We start from the raw sequence: 16,337 nt of genomic DNA, 5'->3' as shown, positions 1-16,337 counted from the left end.
ACCTTTATTAAAGTGATAGTCAACTTCGTTTTGAACAAAATGACATTCTTAAATTAGGTTATGTTGTGGCTTGTGCAGAAGGTGTTGAGTCTTTGGTAAGCGTATCCAGTATTACTGGAGTACTAATGCCAAATTACTAGGTACCTAATATCAAATTACTTACTAAGCATAGCAATAAAAAGTATTTCTCTGTTCTTTAGGAATGGCTGGAACAACCATGGGATTGTCTCAGATCCTAACATATTTTTTTTTCTTTTTATAAGAAGAGAAGGAAGTGTCTAAATCTGTGTGCGAGTCACTTTTATCAATTAAAAGTTGATAAATGCACAATGGTGCATTTATCAACTTTTAATATAAAAAGGTTAATCTCACAATTTCAGATCCCAATCAGTAAAAAAGGATAAATTATTAAAAGGAGAGCAGTTGCCGGGCGTGGTGGTGCATGCTTGCAATCCTAGTACTTGGGAGGCTGAGACAGGAGGATTGCAGGTTCAGGCAAACCTCAGCTACCCAATGAGGCCCTCTGAAACTTAGTGAGACCCTGTTTCAAAATAAAGAATAAAAAATAGTGCTGGGGGTGCAGCAACTCAGAGGTAGAATGTCCTTGGATTCAATCCCTGACACACACACACACACACACACACACACACACACACACACACACACACAAAGGAGAGCAGTTGGGTAGCTAGTTGATGAAGAAAACAAAAGCAGTCCACAAATTCCAGCTGCAATAGTGAAACTTTTATTTGTAATAGTGTATTTTTCTTTATATTTTTAAATTAAATGCTGGAAAAATAACAGGTGAATATTTTATGTAGTGGATAGAAAAAACTTTCTAAGCCTGACAGCAAAGTTAAAGGCCACTTAAGGAATCAGGGGAAGGTTATAATTAACCTGACTAGAAAACTTGAATTTCCATTTAGTTAGTAAATGAAGAGAAGAAAAAAGTAATAAAAACTGAAAAGTAACGAACTGGAAAAAATAACCATTTTAATATGGGTTAGATAATAGAACATTGTTAATCTACAGAAAACATTTACCAATGAATAAAGGTAAAAAATAGAAATATGGCCAAAAGGACACGAAAAGACAGTTTTAAAAAACACAAGTGGATAGTATTCATATAAAAATATGCCATTAATTATTATAAAAATGCAAATTTAATTAACAATCACCTTTCAACGATCAAAACAGGCAATCAGGCAATATTTTTTTGGTACTGGGGATGGAACCCAGAGGCATTCTACATCCAAGATACACCCCCAGCCCTATTTTTTTAGTCTTTTATTTTTGAAACAGGGTCTTACTGAGTTGTGAAAGGTCTTGCTAAGTAACTGAGGCTGTCAGTGAATCACGATCATCTGGTCTCCACCTCCTGAATGCTGGGTCAAGCAATTTTTAAAGAGGGAAAATGAACACTGTTATACCAGATAAGAAGAAGTGTCTCTAATTCACTTAAGAGGTGATATAAAAATGTAACAACTTCTTTTGATAGGTGGCACTTTGGCAATTTGTATCCAAAACCATAAAAGTGACCATACCTTTAACTCCTAAACCTTAGGAAATAAATGTAAGCTTTGTTTCCTATACATGCTTATGGCATATAAATGCACATGTATGGCACAATTGCCCACAACAGGAAATATTGGCAGGATTCTAAATATAAGTAATTATAAAGTATAAGTATTAAATGATATGTTCATACTTTTTTTATTAAAATAAGTTTTGAGCCAGGCATGGTGGCACAGGCTTGTAATCCCTGCGCTTGGGAGGCGGAGACAGGAGGATCGTGCAGGTTCGAAGCCAGCCTCGCTGGCTTAAGAGATCCTGTTTCCAAATAAAAATATAAAAAATAGGTCTGGGAGTGTAGCCCAGAGGTAGAAGGGCTTCCAGGAACCCCAGGACCAAAATAAATAAATAAATAAATAAATAAATAAATAAATAAATACATACATACATACATACATACATACATACATACATTTTGAGCACCTGCTTTGCACCAGATACTATTTTAAGCAACAGGGATATAGTGGTAAATAAGCCAAAGCCTCTGCATTGTTAGAAGTGACATGTTAGTTTATATATTATGTTTTAGCTTATATATATTTCATATGTATTTGACTTATCTGTATCGTGTCAAATAATGAAGCAAATGACACAATCATAATCATAAGCAGGTCATGACACAATCATATCTTATATGCTTTTATTGGTGTATTATAGTCTCAATAATATAAATCATGTTGACCATGACATACATGCACACAGCACTTGATGCCCCTCTCCCGCTACTTCCCCATCTCCCCCCTTCCCCATACAGAGTACTGAGATTAACATTGGTATTTTCACATATGTGCACAAATACAGTAATAGCAATTCCTCAATGAACCTCACTTTTCCTTCTCCCCTTCCCTTAGACCACCTCCCTGGCTCCACTGAGGTTTCTCTACCATTATCTGGAGTCCCTCTAGTATTCCCATTACTCCCTAGCTTATGCATATTAGAGAACACATTAGAGCTGATTAACAAATTCAGCAAAGTTGCAGGATACAAAATCAACCTTAAAAAATCAGTAGCTTTTCAGCCGGGCGTGGTGGCACACACTTGTTATTCCCGCGCTTGGGAGGTGGAGACAGGAGGATTGCGCAGGTTCGAAGCCAGCCGTGCTGGCGTAAGAGACCCTGTTTCCAAATAAAAAATATAAAAATAGGTCTGGGAGTGTAGCCCGGAGGTAGAAGGGTTTCCAGGAACCCCAGAACCACACACACACACACAAAAAAAAAAAAAAAAAAAAAATCAGTAGCTTTTCTACATGGAAGAAATCCAGAAAACAATCCCATTCACAATAACCTCAAAACCAATGAAATACCTAGGAAAAAACCTAACAGAGGAGATAAAGGACCTCTACGATAAAAAATTATAAAACACTAAAGAAAGAAATTGAAGATCTTAGACGATGAAAGATCTCCCTTGCTCTTGGATAGGCAGAATAAATATTATCAAAATGGCTTTTCTACCAAAAGTGAACTACAAGGTCAATGCAATCCCTATCAAAATACCAGGGTCATTCTTCACAGATCTAGCACAATCATATTTTTTAAAACAGTGTAAAGGTAGCCTTCTGCGATTAGCTTTTCTGGAACAAAAAAGACTTTTCTGAAGAAATGACTTTTGAAGGGAGACCTGAAGGAATTGTGGAGTGAGCTATGTGTGGACAGCAGGGACAACAGCTTTTCAGGAAGAGATAAGCAAAGGGCCCTGATAACCAGTGAGGTAGCTAGTGAGCAACAGCCAGACAGATGGGAAGTGAGAGCTGAAAGGAAGCTGAGCGCCAGGTCTCACAGGGCAAGGCAAGTAATGGTGGGCACATTTAGATCTCAGAGAATGGAGGAATGACGTGACTTTACTGATATTTTAGAAGAATCGATGTAGCTTCTACGTGGGACAAAGGTGATGGAAGCCTTCTGTATTTAGTGGCCTACTGAATGCAACGAGGGCAAAAAATAACGACGTACGGTGGTAAGGGCAGTAAGAACAACTTAGAGTCACAATGATTTAAAGACTGCATTAGAGATGGGCATTAAGTAATGTGAAAATGTTCATGTTAAATTAAAAATATCTACAGTATGATCCTACATTTTAACAATGTTAATAAAGATCCATATATTTTAATGCTACGCAACATAATGGTAAGTGTATGTTATGTCCGGGTGTGGGTTAGCACTGTTTTATTTGCATAGTCTAATTGCTCTAAAAAAAGCTTAGTTTTTTTTAGCTAAGGAGAATAATTATTTTAATAAAAAATAAATTAATAGACCAGATTAAATTATGAACAGACACAACCTAAAGATCTTTCTGAATTACTAACTTTATACATATATGAAAGTTACTCTGGGTTGCTGATAGTCTCATTAAGTTGCTGAGTTCTGACATCTTCTTGTCTGAGCTTTGTAAGTATTGGGATTACAGGACTACACTACCCCCAGCTCTGATTTCATATATTTTAATCAGCAGCCTCTGGAGCATTATCAAAATCTGCTAGTCTATATTTCTTCAAAATATTTTAAAAACAATAATACTGAAATGATCCAAGGTTTGTAGGTTCAAACTAGTTTGCAAAATTTCTAACACAGGAATTAGAACATGCATTTTAAAAAGTGCTCATGCAGCTGGGCGTGGTGGCGCACGCTTGTAATCCCGTGCTTGGGAGGTTGAGACGGGAGGATCGCACAGGTTCAAAGCCAGCCTCAGCTACTTAGTGAGGCTTTCAGCAACTTAGTGAGACCCTGTTTCAAAGTAAAATATAAAGTAGGGCTGGGAGTATAGCTCGGAGGTAGAAAGCCTCTGGATCCCAACCCCAGTACCACCAAAAAAAAAAAAAAAAGGTGGTCATACATACATTATATGAAAATAACAGTATAATTATTTGCATTGTTTATCTATTGCAACATAACAAAGTACTCCCATCACAAAACATGTGTCATCTAATATTATCTGTAAATCAAGAATTTGAGAATGGCGTAACTGAGTAACTGAGTGGTTCTGGTGGGTCTGTAATGAGGTTGTGGTTAAAACTTTAACTTAGGGTAGAGCCATTTTTAGTTTGATCTGGCTGCTGGATCTTCTTCCACGACATCCTACTCACATAACTGTAGGAGGGATGCCTCAAATTTTCTCTCACGGATTGTAAGAAGGTTCGATACGTTACTACATAAAATTCACCACAGAACTTCTTGAGTAACCTTAGGACATGATAGTGGAATTCTTCCAGAGCAAGTGATCCCAGAGACAGCAAGAAAGAAGCAGGATGTCTTCTGTGACTTTATCACACCTCATTACAGTCTATTTATTTATTTATTTATTTATTTATTTATTTATTTATTTATTGGAAACAGGGTCTCACTAAGTTGCTGAGAGCCTCACTAAGTAGCTGAAGCTGGCTTCGAACCTGTGCGATCCTCCTGTCTCAGCATCCCAAGCATGGGGATTACAAGCATACATCACCAAGCCCGGCTGAATACAGTCTATTGTTCAGAGGAGTCACTAAATCCAGCACTTAGGAGAAGGAAATTTAACACCATCCTTTGAAGGAAGGACTATCAAACAAATTGTACTCATATTTTAAAAGTGCCATAATATTAAATCATAACAATTAACAAACGATATTTATAGGCACCAAAAATGAATAATTAGGAAAAATTTACTTAATTATTATTATTATTATTATTTTGGTGGTACTGGGGTTCCTGGAAGCCCTTCTACCTCCGGCCTACACTCCCAGACCTATTTTTACATTTTTATTTGGAAACAGGGTCTCCTAAGCCAGTGCACGCGGCTGGCTTTGAACCTGCGCGATCCTCCTGTCTCTGCCTCCCAAGCGCGGGGATTACAAGCATGCGCCACCATGCCCGGCCACTACTTAATTACTGACACAATAAAATAAATGAATCTTTTACCTTTCTTCTTAGTAAGTATTTAAATTAAATACTTACTAAGAAGAAAGTATTAAATTTCTTTAAAAATAGGCTTTGTAATTAAATTTCTGTAATTAAATTTCTTTAAAAATAGGCTCTGTTAGGCTGATAAACATTTCAGCTACTATTCCATTTATTCTTGAGAATGTTTATAAAATACTAGTAATAACCTGGCATGGTGGTGCATACCTGTAGTCTTAGTACTTAGGAGGGTGAGGCAGAAGTATCTTGGGTTCAAGGCCAGTCTCAGCAATTTACTGAGACCACAGCACTTAGTGATATACTGTTTCAATTTTTTAAAATTTATTTTTATTGGTGCATTGTAATCATACATCACACTGGAATATAAGACTTGAGAGGATATACAAGCACACATCATCCAATTAGCCCTCATCCAGTCCCCATTCCATTCCCTCTCCCTCCCTCTATCCTATGCTTGTTTGGTGATTAACTTTGATACATATGTTTATGTACCTCCTGCTTTTTAAAGAGGCTCCATCCTCCCCTATTCCATACCCTCCGATCGGTCACCTTAATTGCTTCACTATAGGGCCCTTTCTATAGCTCGACCACTTCCTGTTACCCCTTTCCTCCTAGTTATTGCTGATTAGGGGAAGCATCTGGTTTTAATTTTTTGCGGTATTTCTCTGTGCATGCCGTGTTGCAAATACCGATCCCACTCTAGACGGCCCCAGTTGTGGCCTGGCTACCAGGTGGACTGATCCAGACCTCGCTGGCTCAAGCAGCGGCCTTGCCTCATGGGAGGCCCCGGTTCTGGCCTCGTTGGCCCCGACACTGGCCTACCCCCACAGCTGGCTCCGATCCCGGCCTCGGAGGCCCCAGCACTGGCCTTCCTGACGGCAGGCTCCGATGTTAGCCGATGGCCCCGGCATTGGTCTAACCCCTCAGCAGGCTCCGATCCAGGCCTCGGAGGCCTCAGTAGCAGCCTAGCTTCATGGAAGGCTCCGATGCCAGCCGCTGGCCCCGGCACTGGCCTAACCCCTCAGCAGGCTCCGATCCCGGCTTCCGAGACCCCGGCACTGGCCCTGCCTCGCGGCAGGCTCCGATCCTGGCTTCACTGGCCCCAGCACTGGCCTAACCCCTCAGTAGGCTCCAATCCCAGCCTCGGAGGCCCCAGCACTGGCCTTGCCTCACGGCAGGCTCTGATCCTGGCCCCGGAGGCCCCAGCACTGGCCTTGCCTCATGGCAGGCTCTGATCCCAGCCTCGCTGGCCCCGGCACCGGCCTGACCCCTCGGCAGGCTCTGATCCCTGCCTCAGAGGCCTCAATAGCGGCCTTGCCTCACAGAAGGCTCTGATGCCGGCCAGTGGCCCCGGCACCAGCCTAACCCCTCAGCAGGCTCTGATCCCGGCCTCGGAGGCCCCAGCACCGGCCTTGCCTTGCGGCAGGCTTTGATCCTGGCCTCGCTGACCCCAGCACCGGCCTAACCCTTCGGCAGGCTCTGATCCCGGCCTCGGAGGCCCCAGCACCGGCCTTGCCTCACGGCAGACTCCGATCCAGCTTTGCTGTGTCCGTTGCCGGCCTTACCCCTCGGCAAGCTCTAATCCGAGCACCCTCTTTGCCCAACTATTTGTCCCATGTTCTCAAGGATGCGTGGTGGTAGCATTCTGCCTCTGGGGTCATTACTAAAAGGGTTCCAGGTGTAATGCATCAGATCTCTGCCTCCCCTGAGTACTGGCCACTGCCATTGCCACTGCCTCCACCATTTCAAATCTTTCCCAAGCTCTTTTTCCACTCTGAATGTTGTCCAGTCTTCCTAAGCATGTACGACGGTAGCATTCATCCTTTGGTGTAATTTCTCCAAAAAAAAAATAAATAAATAAGGTTGGTAGTCTCCAATTTCTGCTTCTCTTGAATACAAGTCTCCACCGCCAATGCGGAGACCGCTTTCAGCACCGCCTTTCTCCTTGGTCTCCGCTAAAGTCTCTCTCCTCACAGGTGATGTCCAAGATTCTTAACAATGTAGAGAAGAAGCAGTCCTCCTTAGTGGGGAATTTTTCCAATAATTCCAGTTCATTTGGATAAGTTTTGTCTGCATCTCCAGTATCCTGGCATCTGCCACCCCCTTGACCCCTCTCCGATATTTTCCTTTTTTCTTTTTCTTTTCCTTTTTTACAGGGTCCTTCTGGGTGGAAAGGGGTTCGCCTAGGGGTGCCCCGCCAATGCCTGCCCACCCGCCCAGGGTCGGGGCCAGGGGCCCTCTGTTTCAATTTTTTAAAAAAGAGGTCATGAGGCATATCTCAGAGGTAGACTCCTCTGAGTTCAATCCCCAGTACAACTATGAAAATATTACTAAATTAGGTGTTTGGAAGTATGAAGAGAATTATAAAATATAAATTATTTACCAATTAAGCTATAAAGTTTAATCAATCTAAACTGATGTTACAAAACTTCAAGAAATAGTAAAAAAAAATTTACTGGTATCTGGAAAGCTGTTAAACTATATATTAGCTGGTGTGGTGGCGCACGCTTGTAATCCCCGCACTTGGGAGGCAGAGACAGGAGGATCGTGCAGGTTCGAAGCCAGCTTTGCTGGCTTAAGAGACCCTGTTTCTGAAAATAAAAGTTTAAAAATAGGTCTGGGAGTGTAGCCTGGAGGTAGAAGGGTTCCATACCCAGTACCACCAAAACACAAAACAAAAACAAACTATATATTAAACGCCATAATAAATATTTTTTGTGGTAGTGGGGGTAGAACTCAGGGGCTTTTATACCTCTGGGGTATACTCCCAGACCTATTTTATATTTTATTTGGAAACAAGATCTCATTAAATTGGTGAGGGCCTCACTAAGTCACTAAGTAGCTGAGGCTGGCTTTGAATCTGTGTGATCCTCTGGTCTCAGTCTCCCAGCGGTGGGATTACAAGCATGCGCCACTACGCCTGGCAAATATTAATTTTAATGTGGCAGTTCACAACAACTAGTATTTTCATAGATGTGTCTTTTTCCTGTAGTTTACTCTGAGGTCAGATTTTCTTCCACCAGAAAGTCAATTCTGATCTGGAAGCTGATTACAATATTAGTCTGAAACATGGCAGTAACATACTAATTTTCTCACTGTCAATTAACAGCCATTTTAGGATTTTAAAACTGAACTGAATATTTAAAACTTCATTGTAGATGACTAATTAAAGAGACTATGGGGAGGAATGACTTTGTTATTGTTTTATTTTTCTTATAAATTTTTAAAGTATTTTTTCTTTAGTCTTTACAGGTCTCATTTTGACTCAATATCTTAACTCTAGAGTTCTATTAATTTTATCTTAAATTAATTTTAAATTTTCTTATTTTAAGTTTTAGCCTTTCTGAAATTTATTCTTCCTATAGTATGAGATAGGGGTTCAAATTTTTTCCTTCCAAATTATGCTTGAACGCCATTATTTTTTTGTGGCAAGTTTATTATACATAAATGTTTATGCAGCCTGGCATGATACACAAACCTACAATCCTAGTACTGGGGAGGATGAGACAAGAGGATTTCAGATTTGAGGCCAGAATGTGGTAATTTGACCAGACTGTTTCAAAATAAAACATGAAGAGATGATATGTATCTTAGAGGTAGAATGCAACTGGGTTCAATCTCCAGTGACTCACACATGCGCGTGCGCGCGCACACACACACAGTGCATTTTTTGTACTCTGCTTTATTCTACTGATAATATAAAACTTAAAAGCTTTTCACAGAACTCTGGTAGCACATTTCTGAAACAATTACTTCATCGGCTGAGGCAGGAGGATCACAAATTGGAGGCAAGTCTGGGCAACTTAGTGAGAGACATCTGTCTCAAAATAAAAAGGGCTGTGGATGGAGCTTGGTGGTAGGCTACTTGCCCAGCACACTTAACACCCTGGAGTCCAAACTCCACTATCATCTAAAAACAAAAAGAAAGGAGGGAGGAGGGATTGACAGTAAGTTTTAATATGTAATAAGTCAAAGACAAATCCTTATTCTTCTAAATAAACTTTAAGACCATTTTATTCTTCACTCCTCCTAACACACACACACACACACACACACACACACACACACACACACACATACACCACACCACTCGTGCGCACAAAAGCATGAACACACTTTAGAGATCCCAAATGTATTCATTCATTCACATAACATCTGTATGTTAACTTTAGGACGATTTTAAAAACCATTATTCTATGAAATGTTTGCTTCAAGAATTTATTCTTATACAAAGCAAGTTATATATTTCTATTTCTTGAAATCCATCATTTAATGTATAGTGTGCATTTAGGGTCAAAATTAATCCCCCTACCCCATAATAAAGAAAGTTCTTTATATAATTCTCCTTTATGAAAATTGAGAAATGTGCCCACTCATTTCTCACACTTCATTATTTTAACCTGGACTATAAAAGCTATAAACTTATCATCTCTTTCAATTTTTTGTCATTTCATTTTTGCCATAGAAAAAGTAGTTATTTAGATGTACCTGGTATCATGGCTCAACATCAGATTTCTCCCATCACAATTTCTACAGCTTTGAGTTCTTGATTTTGCATTCTTTTTAACTGATCTGCTCTTTGAGAGGCTTATTTTGAGTGGTTTAAGGTGTAGCAGGAATAGGGAAGAATGTATAAATTCTTCCACATATATATATGTGACCTACTATCTTCCTTGTAGAATTAATTTGCAGCTCCTTGATCCCTAAATGCACCACAGATTTGCCTAATTTTTATATCATAAAGTAGAATTTTTATTTCCAAGTTCCTTTTGTTCCTCTGAGAATAAGCTGCTTAATGGCTTGTATGTTTTCCATTTTATTTTATTTTATTTTATTTTATTTTATTTTATTTTATTTTATTTTATTTTTGCGGGTCTGGGGATGGAACCCAGGGCATTCGACCTCCAAGCTACAGCCACAGCCCTATTTTTTATTCTTTATTTTGAAACCGGGTCTCACTGAGTTGCAGAGGGCCTCACTAAGCAGCTGAGGCTGTCTGCGAACCACAATCCTCCTGTCTCAGCCTCCCGAATGCTGGGATTACAAGCGTGCGCCACCATGCCCGGCCTCAAGCTACTTTTTAAGGGTTTCAGTCTTCTCACATTTATTTTTTATTTGTAATGTTGTAAACACTTTTGATTTGCTGCCTCTGTTCTTTTTTATTATAAAACATTTCTTCACTTACTAATTCTTTTTATTTATCCTTTGTTCTCTCTTTGAAAAATACTGTATGGGTGAGTAATCTATAATTTGATCTCTGAGATATAGCTTTTGTAGTCTTTCTCAGTTTAACTTTTGTTATTATACGCAACCTAATGATATAATAGGAAGGATGTGTTTTGGAGAAGCTGAGGATCACATACTTCAATTTCTGTTTTAAATATCACAGTGTACAAACAAACAAACAAACAATACTGGCTTTTTGATGCTTACTATCAACAGAAAATTCAATATTGATAATCTTTCCAGCTGAAATCAGTTAAATTTTCCTTTTCTTTTTAAAAGGTGTGTGTGTGTGTGTGTGTGTGTGTGTGTGTGTGTGTGTGTGTGTGTTTGAGTGTTTGAGAGTTATTCGGGCTTAAATCTAGGACCATTCTGCCTCTGAGCTACATCCCAGCCCTATTTTATTTTTTACTTTGAAACAGGTTCCTGAGGGCCTCGCTAAGTTGCTGAGACTGGCCTCCAGCCTGTGAGCCTCCTGTCTTATCTCCCAAGCACTAAACTTGAAGTTGTTAATTTCTTAAAGCAGTTTATTTCATAAGACAATCTGACATTAGTATTGAATTGAATCAGAAGTACTCTTCCCTCTTTCCATATATGTGGACATTTTAAAGATACATAACATTAGTTTTGAATTTAATTAAAAACGCTCTTCCCCAGTTTTTCATAGAGTATAACACTTGCGAACATTTTTTTTTTAAATATATAAAATTGTTTCTTAGTAAGAACAGGGATTTTATAAGGATTTCAATTGAATACTTTTTTTTGCATTCTTTTGAGTTTAAATTCGCCCCCTGGTGGTTGGTATACAGTAGAATACCCTGGCTGCTAGGATTAGGTGTTCAGGTGGAGGACACTGGCGGCTCCAGACTTTCTATATAAAAGTAATTTACCAACAACAAGAACAGCATTTTAATTTAAAGACAAAGCTATCTTTGTATAGGAAGCATGCTGTTTTTATCTTTCATGTTTAAATATTTGGGGAGCAGTCTTCGGACGAGGCCTTTTAAGGCACTGAGGAGCACTAACGCACTGCTAAACCACTTCGTGTTGTGGGTGCTGGCCTAATATACAGTGTACAGTACTAAAACAGTTACTATGCGCTTTATGGTTGTATTTGGAAGCCAATAAAGGCTTCCCAAACTCGTTGCATCTGACTCTAGGCGCGGTGCAGGTGGGGAAGGGCGGGAGGAATTTCATTTGCAAGTCCTGATTGGCTAAGCCCTAGTCACGCGACCACAAAAGCGAGGCCCTAGAGAGGGCTCCCCAACGCGTCCTTAGCAACCACCCCGGGTTCTCAGCGGCCCTAAGCCGGCAGGTGAGTAACTTCTGGGTCCTACTTCTGACAGTTTGGGGGTTCAGGATGTTGCAACATCCACCATCCTGAAGCAAGCAGGAGACCCAGAAGGACCCACAGGTGGCCTCACTGTGCCTCCTTTCTTAGGGACCCATAGATTTAACTATTCTTTGCACCCCCAGACAGGTTCACCATCTCAGCAACAGCCCACTGGGATTAAGTAATCTGTTGAGTAGACACAGCTATCAGATCATTGGATAGGGGGAATATTTTGCTGGGCAGACTAAAAGACTTGGGGAAATTTTTGTTATGAATCGAAGAATTCCTCAGATTCCCTCCAGACTCAATTGTCCTGAGACAACTCTAATACAGAATTCGGAAAATCCTCTGTAGTTGGTAAAATTGCACTTGTTTGGGGATACACACACTCTTGGTTTTCCAAAGAAATATTTAAAAAATGGAGTGCAGTGTGGGGTGATGGAGGGCATGTGAAATAAAAGGATTTCTAAAAAGCATTTAAACTGGAGAAGGTTCAAGTTATTGTTGATAAGGACAAATTCCTAGGAAGAGGTAAGACTGTGCTAGGAAGCTCCTATTTACCTTATTTCAGCACTGTTTGAAAGTATAGTATCTCTATTGGTGATCTTCAGTCAAATGACTCCTTAGGGTTGTAGTTTGTTTGTTTGTTTGTTTGTTTGTTTGTTTTTTGGTACTGGGGTTCCTGGAAGCCCTTCTACCTCCGGGCTACACTCCCAGTCCTAGTTTATACTTTTTTATTTTTTGAAACAGGGTCTCTTAAGCCAGCGGGGCTGGCTTCGAACCAGCACAATCCTCCTGCCTCCACCTCCCAAGCGCGGGGACTTCAAACATATGCCATCACGCCCGGAAGGGTTGTAGTTTAAATTTTGTATTCTCTAATACATGTCACCTTTCAAAAGGCTGGATTTAATTTTTAAATTACCTAGTCTTCGGAAATCGTCTATGTTCATACATTCTAAATCTTGTTTTAATTGGTACTATAAAACACACTAGGGATTAACATTAAAAGTTGGTTTTGGGCATGGTAGTGCATTATTGGGAAGCTGAGACAGGAGAATTTCAGGTTCTAGGACAGCCACAGCATCCATAGCAAGACTCCCTGCAACGTAGGGAGTGCCTGTTTCAAAACAAAAAATAAAAAAAGGCTGGCGATGTAGATTGGAGATAGAATACCTCTGGGATCAATATTCAGTAAACACACACACACACACACACACACACACACACACTTAAAAAAAAAACTATGGATCTATGCCACGTTGTAGATGAATTGCCAAGTACCTATCAGCTTGCTGGAATCATTTTCTGAGCTAGAATACCTTTTTTTTCCCCCCATAAAGTGTACACATTATTCATCTTCATTTCCACATAAATCTTTAGGTTCAAGGTAAATACTAGATTTTAATTTCCCCGAGAACTATTCCGCATGATTCCTTATGATGTTTATGAGTAATGCATATTCTTATTAAACCTCTGTCATCTTCACAATTATTCATTGCCATGATTAACTTCATAAGTATTCTGTTTACTGAAGTTCATTGGCTATCCAGAGATCCTAGTAAAGTGATCACAAGTACTTAATACATAGCTTAGTGCTTTAAATTAGCATTTCACAAAATGTGGTATGCATATAATTTCAGGAAATGGTGTTCTAAAAGATCCTTCTGGGTCAATAAATTTGGGAAGGACTATATATCAGAGGCCTACTTAGATTATAAAGCATATAAGAGCTCTGATAAGTCTTATAGAATGTCAGCTTATTTGATTTTGATTAATCCAAAGTTTTCCAAATTTGTTTCACAACACAATACTCTTTGACATAATTTCACCCCAAGAGGCTATATCTCACAATGCAAATTGTGGGATTTACTGTTTTAAACTAAATGTAAACATTTCTGTTTATATTTCCATACAACCAAATTAATTAGTTTCTTTTAAAATGTTTCCTATTGATTTACTATAATGCCAAAGAAAATAAGTCTTTTCAAAAATCCATACCACATTAATAAAGTATTTTATTCCTATTACTTTGCATTTTATTTCTACAGTAATATAATAGGATCTGTACTAAATCTATATTTATTGTCAGTTTTACTAGCTTTTTACTACACCATGGCAGATTATTTTGTCGAAAACATAATTTTAACACCACAATATCTAGAATATAGCAGATGCTCCATAAGTATCTGGAAAATGAATAAATAAATTATCATTGATTTTCTTTTTAGAATGCCTTTTGGAAATGGCCAGTAAAATGATTTTAATGGTAGTCTACAAGATGGAGAAATGATAGGAGCCTAAATTCAAGCAGTGGCCATTAAATGGAGATAGATTTCTGATGCAGATGAGGTAGGATTTGTTTACTGATAGTTTTGGGCCATTATAAAGAGCACAAATTTGAGGATATATAAAATTCCATAGCAAGGTGTGGTGGCACATGCCTGTAATCCCAGTTTTTTAGTGGCTAAGATAGTAAAAGGTTCAAGGTCAACCCAAGCAACATGGTGAAATTCTGTTTCAAGATAAAAAAAAATGTAAAGATCTGGGGATGTAGCTCAGAGGTAGAAGGCTGCTGTGTTCAATCTCCAGTACAACAACAACAACAATAATGATATAAATTTCTAGCTTGTGAGTTCTGTGATCATATTAACTAAATAACATGTATGTGCATATATATGTATGTATGTATATATATATACATTTCAAAATACTGTGTTAAGAACAGTGTCTGTGGAATTGCAGTGGGAAAGTAATGAACAGTTTTGTAAGTACTTGTCTTTGAGATGAATGTCCAGATTTCAATTGGGAAAACAAATATAGAGTTCCGGAGAAGTCAAGACCTGGGAGTCATTGGTCTACACTGTAGTCAACAACATGGGAATGGATAGCATCAACTCCAGAGAAGCAAGGGTCATAAAAGATTTTTCTTTTATGACAGATTTTTCTTTTATGGTCCTTGCCTCATAGAAGGCTCTCTGGCCACAGGGTTGATGTGTCAAAAAATATATGTGAAACTACTCTAACAGTCTGAAGAAAGAGATCTGAACAAGGTTCAGGAAGAGAGGAAACATCCTAGGATTGCAGTGGATTGAATGTAACATAAATTTAACTCTAATAGCTTGATTAAACAGGGATTTATTTTCTCAAATAAATCAAAAGGTAGAAGTCTCAGAGCTTCTGTGTGGTAGCTTTCTAATGCCATCACTGTCCCAGGCTCCTTTGATTGTTTCCAGCATATTTGTAGATGGCTTTCACTTTCCTGATCCTCTCAAGATAGCAAAATGACTATTGTATGATACATTTACATATATCATCCAGGGACGTAGAAGAAATATGAAGGTACAAAGAAGGTGCTTCCACTCTATGGGGAAAGTAAGCTTTACCCTACTGGACTGTCGTTAGAACATCTAGATGCAAAAGATGCTTCAAAGTAATGTGCTTTTTCGTTAAGGATACTGCCACTGCAAACAAAATTGGGATTGGTTTACTAAGAAGAAGGATGAATACTAGATAGGAAGCTATGTTACCTGTCACAAGGGCATCAATGGTAATGTACATGGGGGGAAACTGTGTAAAATTAAGTGATAATTTACTAGCAACTAGCATTTATATATATTTTGAAATTTAAAAATACTCATTTATTAGCTATTTTGGTCCAAATGAGATCCCCAGATAATAACCTCAGTAGGCTCCCCAAATGGAAACAACTCATGACTTTCCTGAGATGAAAGGTACTAGTGAAAAATGCATGATTTATATTTGAATTATATTACATTGGTAGAAATATACAATGGAGATTTCCACAAATAGGAAAACATATGACCTCACCCTTTTCTTGTATTTGAGCTATGCTTCTTGTAGTTGGAAAGATAATATCCTAGTAAGAATTGAACTAGTTCAACACTGTAAAGGAACTTCAATTAAAAACCACTGCAGAGACTCACACAAGAAGTATTTGACAATATGTATTAATGAAATGGAATCAGTAATTGATAACTTTCAAAATAGAAAGCAACAAGCCCAGATGGGTTCACTGGGGGAATCTAACGAACATTTAAGAGATAAATTATACCAATTCTCTATGATTTCTTTCAAATGATAAAAGCAGAAGGAATGCTTATCTATTTTATGAGGGTAGGATTACCTTAATACCCAAATTAGACAAAGATATTACAAGAAAATAAAACTGCAGACCAATATTTCTCAGGAGCATAGATTTAAACATCCTAAACAAAATAGAAGCAAAGTGAATTCTACAATGTGTGAAAAGAATTAAGTCAACAAATAAAGAATGAATTAATTCATCATTTAATTCTGTT

Source organism: Muscardinus avellanarius, assembly GCF_963383645.1.
Source record: "Muscardinus avellanarius genome assembly, chromosome: 1".
Taxonomy (NCBI): Eukaryota; Metazoa; Chordata; class Mammalia; order Rodentia; family Gliridae; genus Muscardinus; species Muscardinus avellanarius.
Note: the sequence above shows the minus strand (reverse complement) of the source record.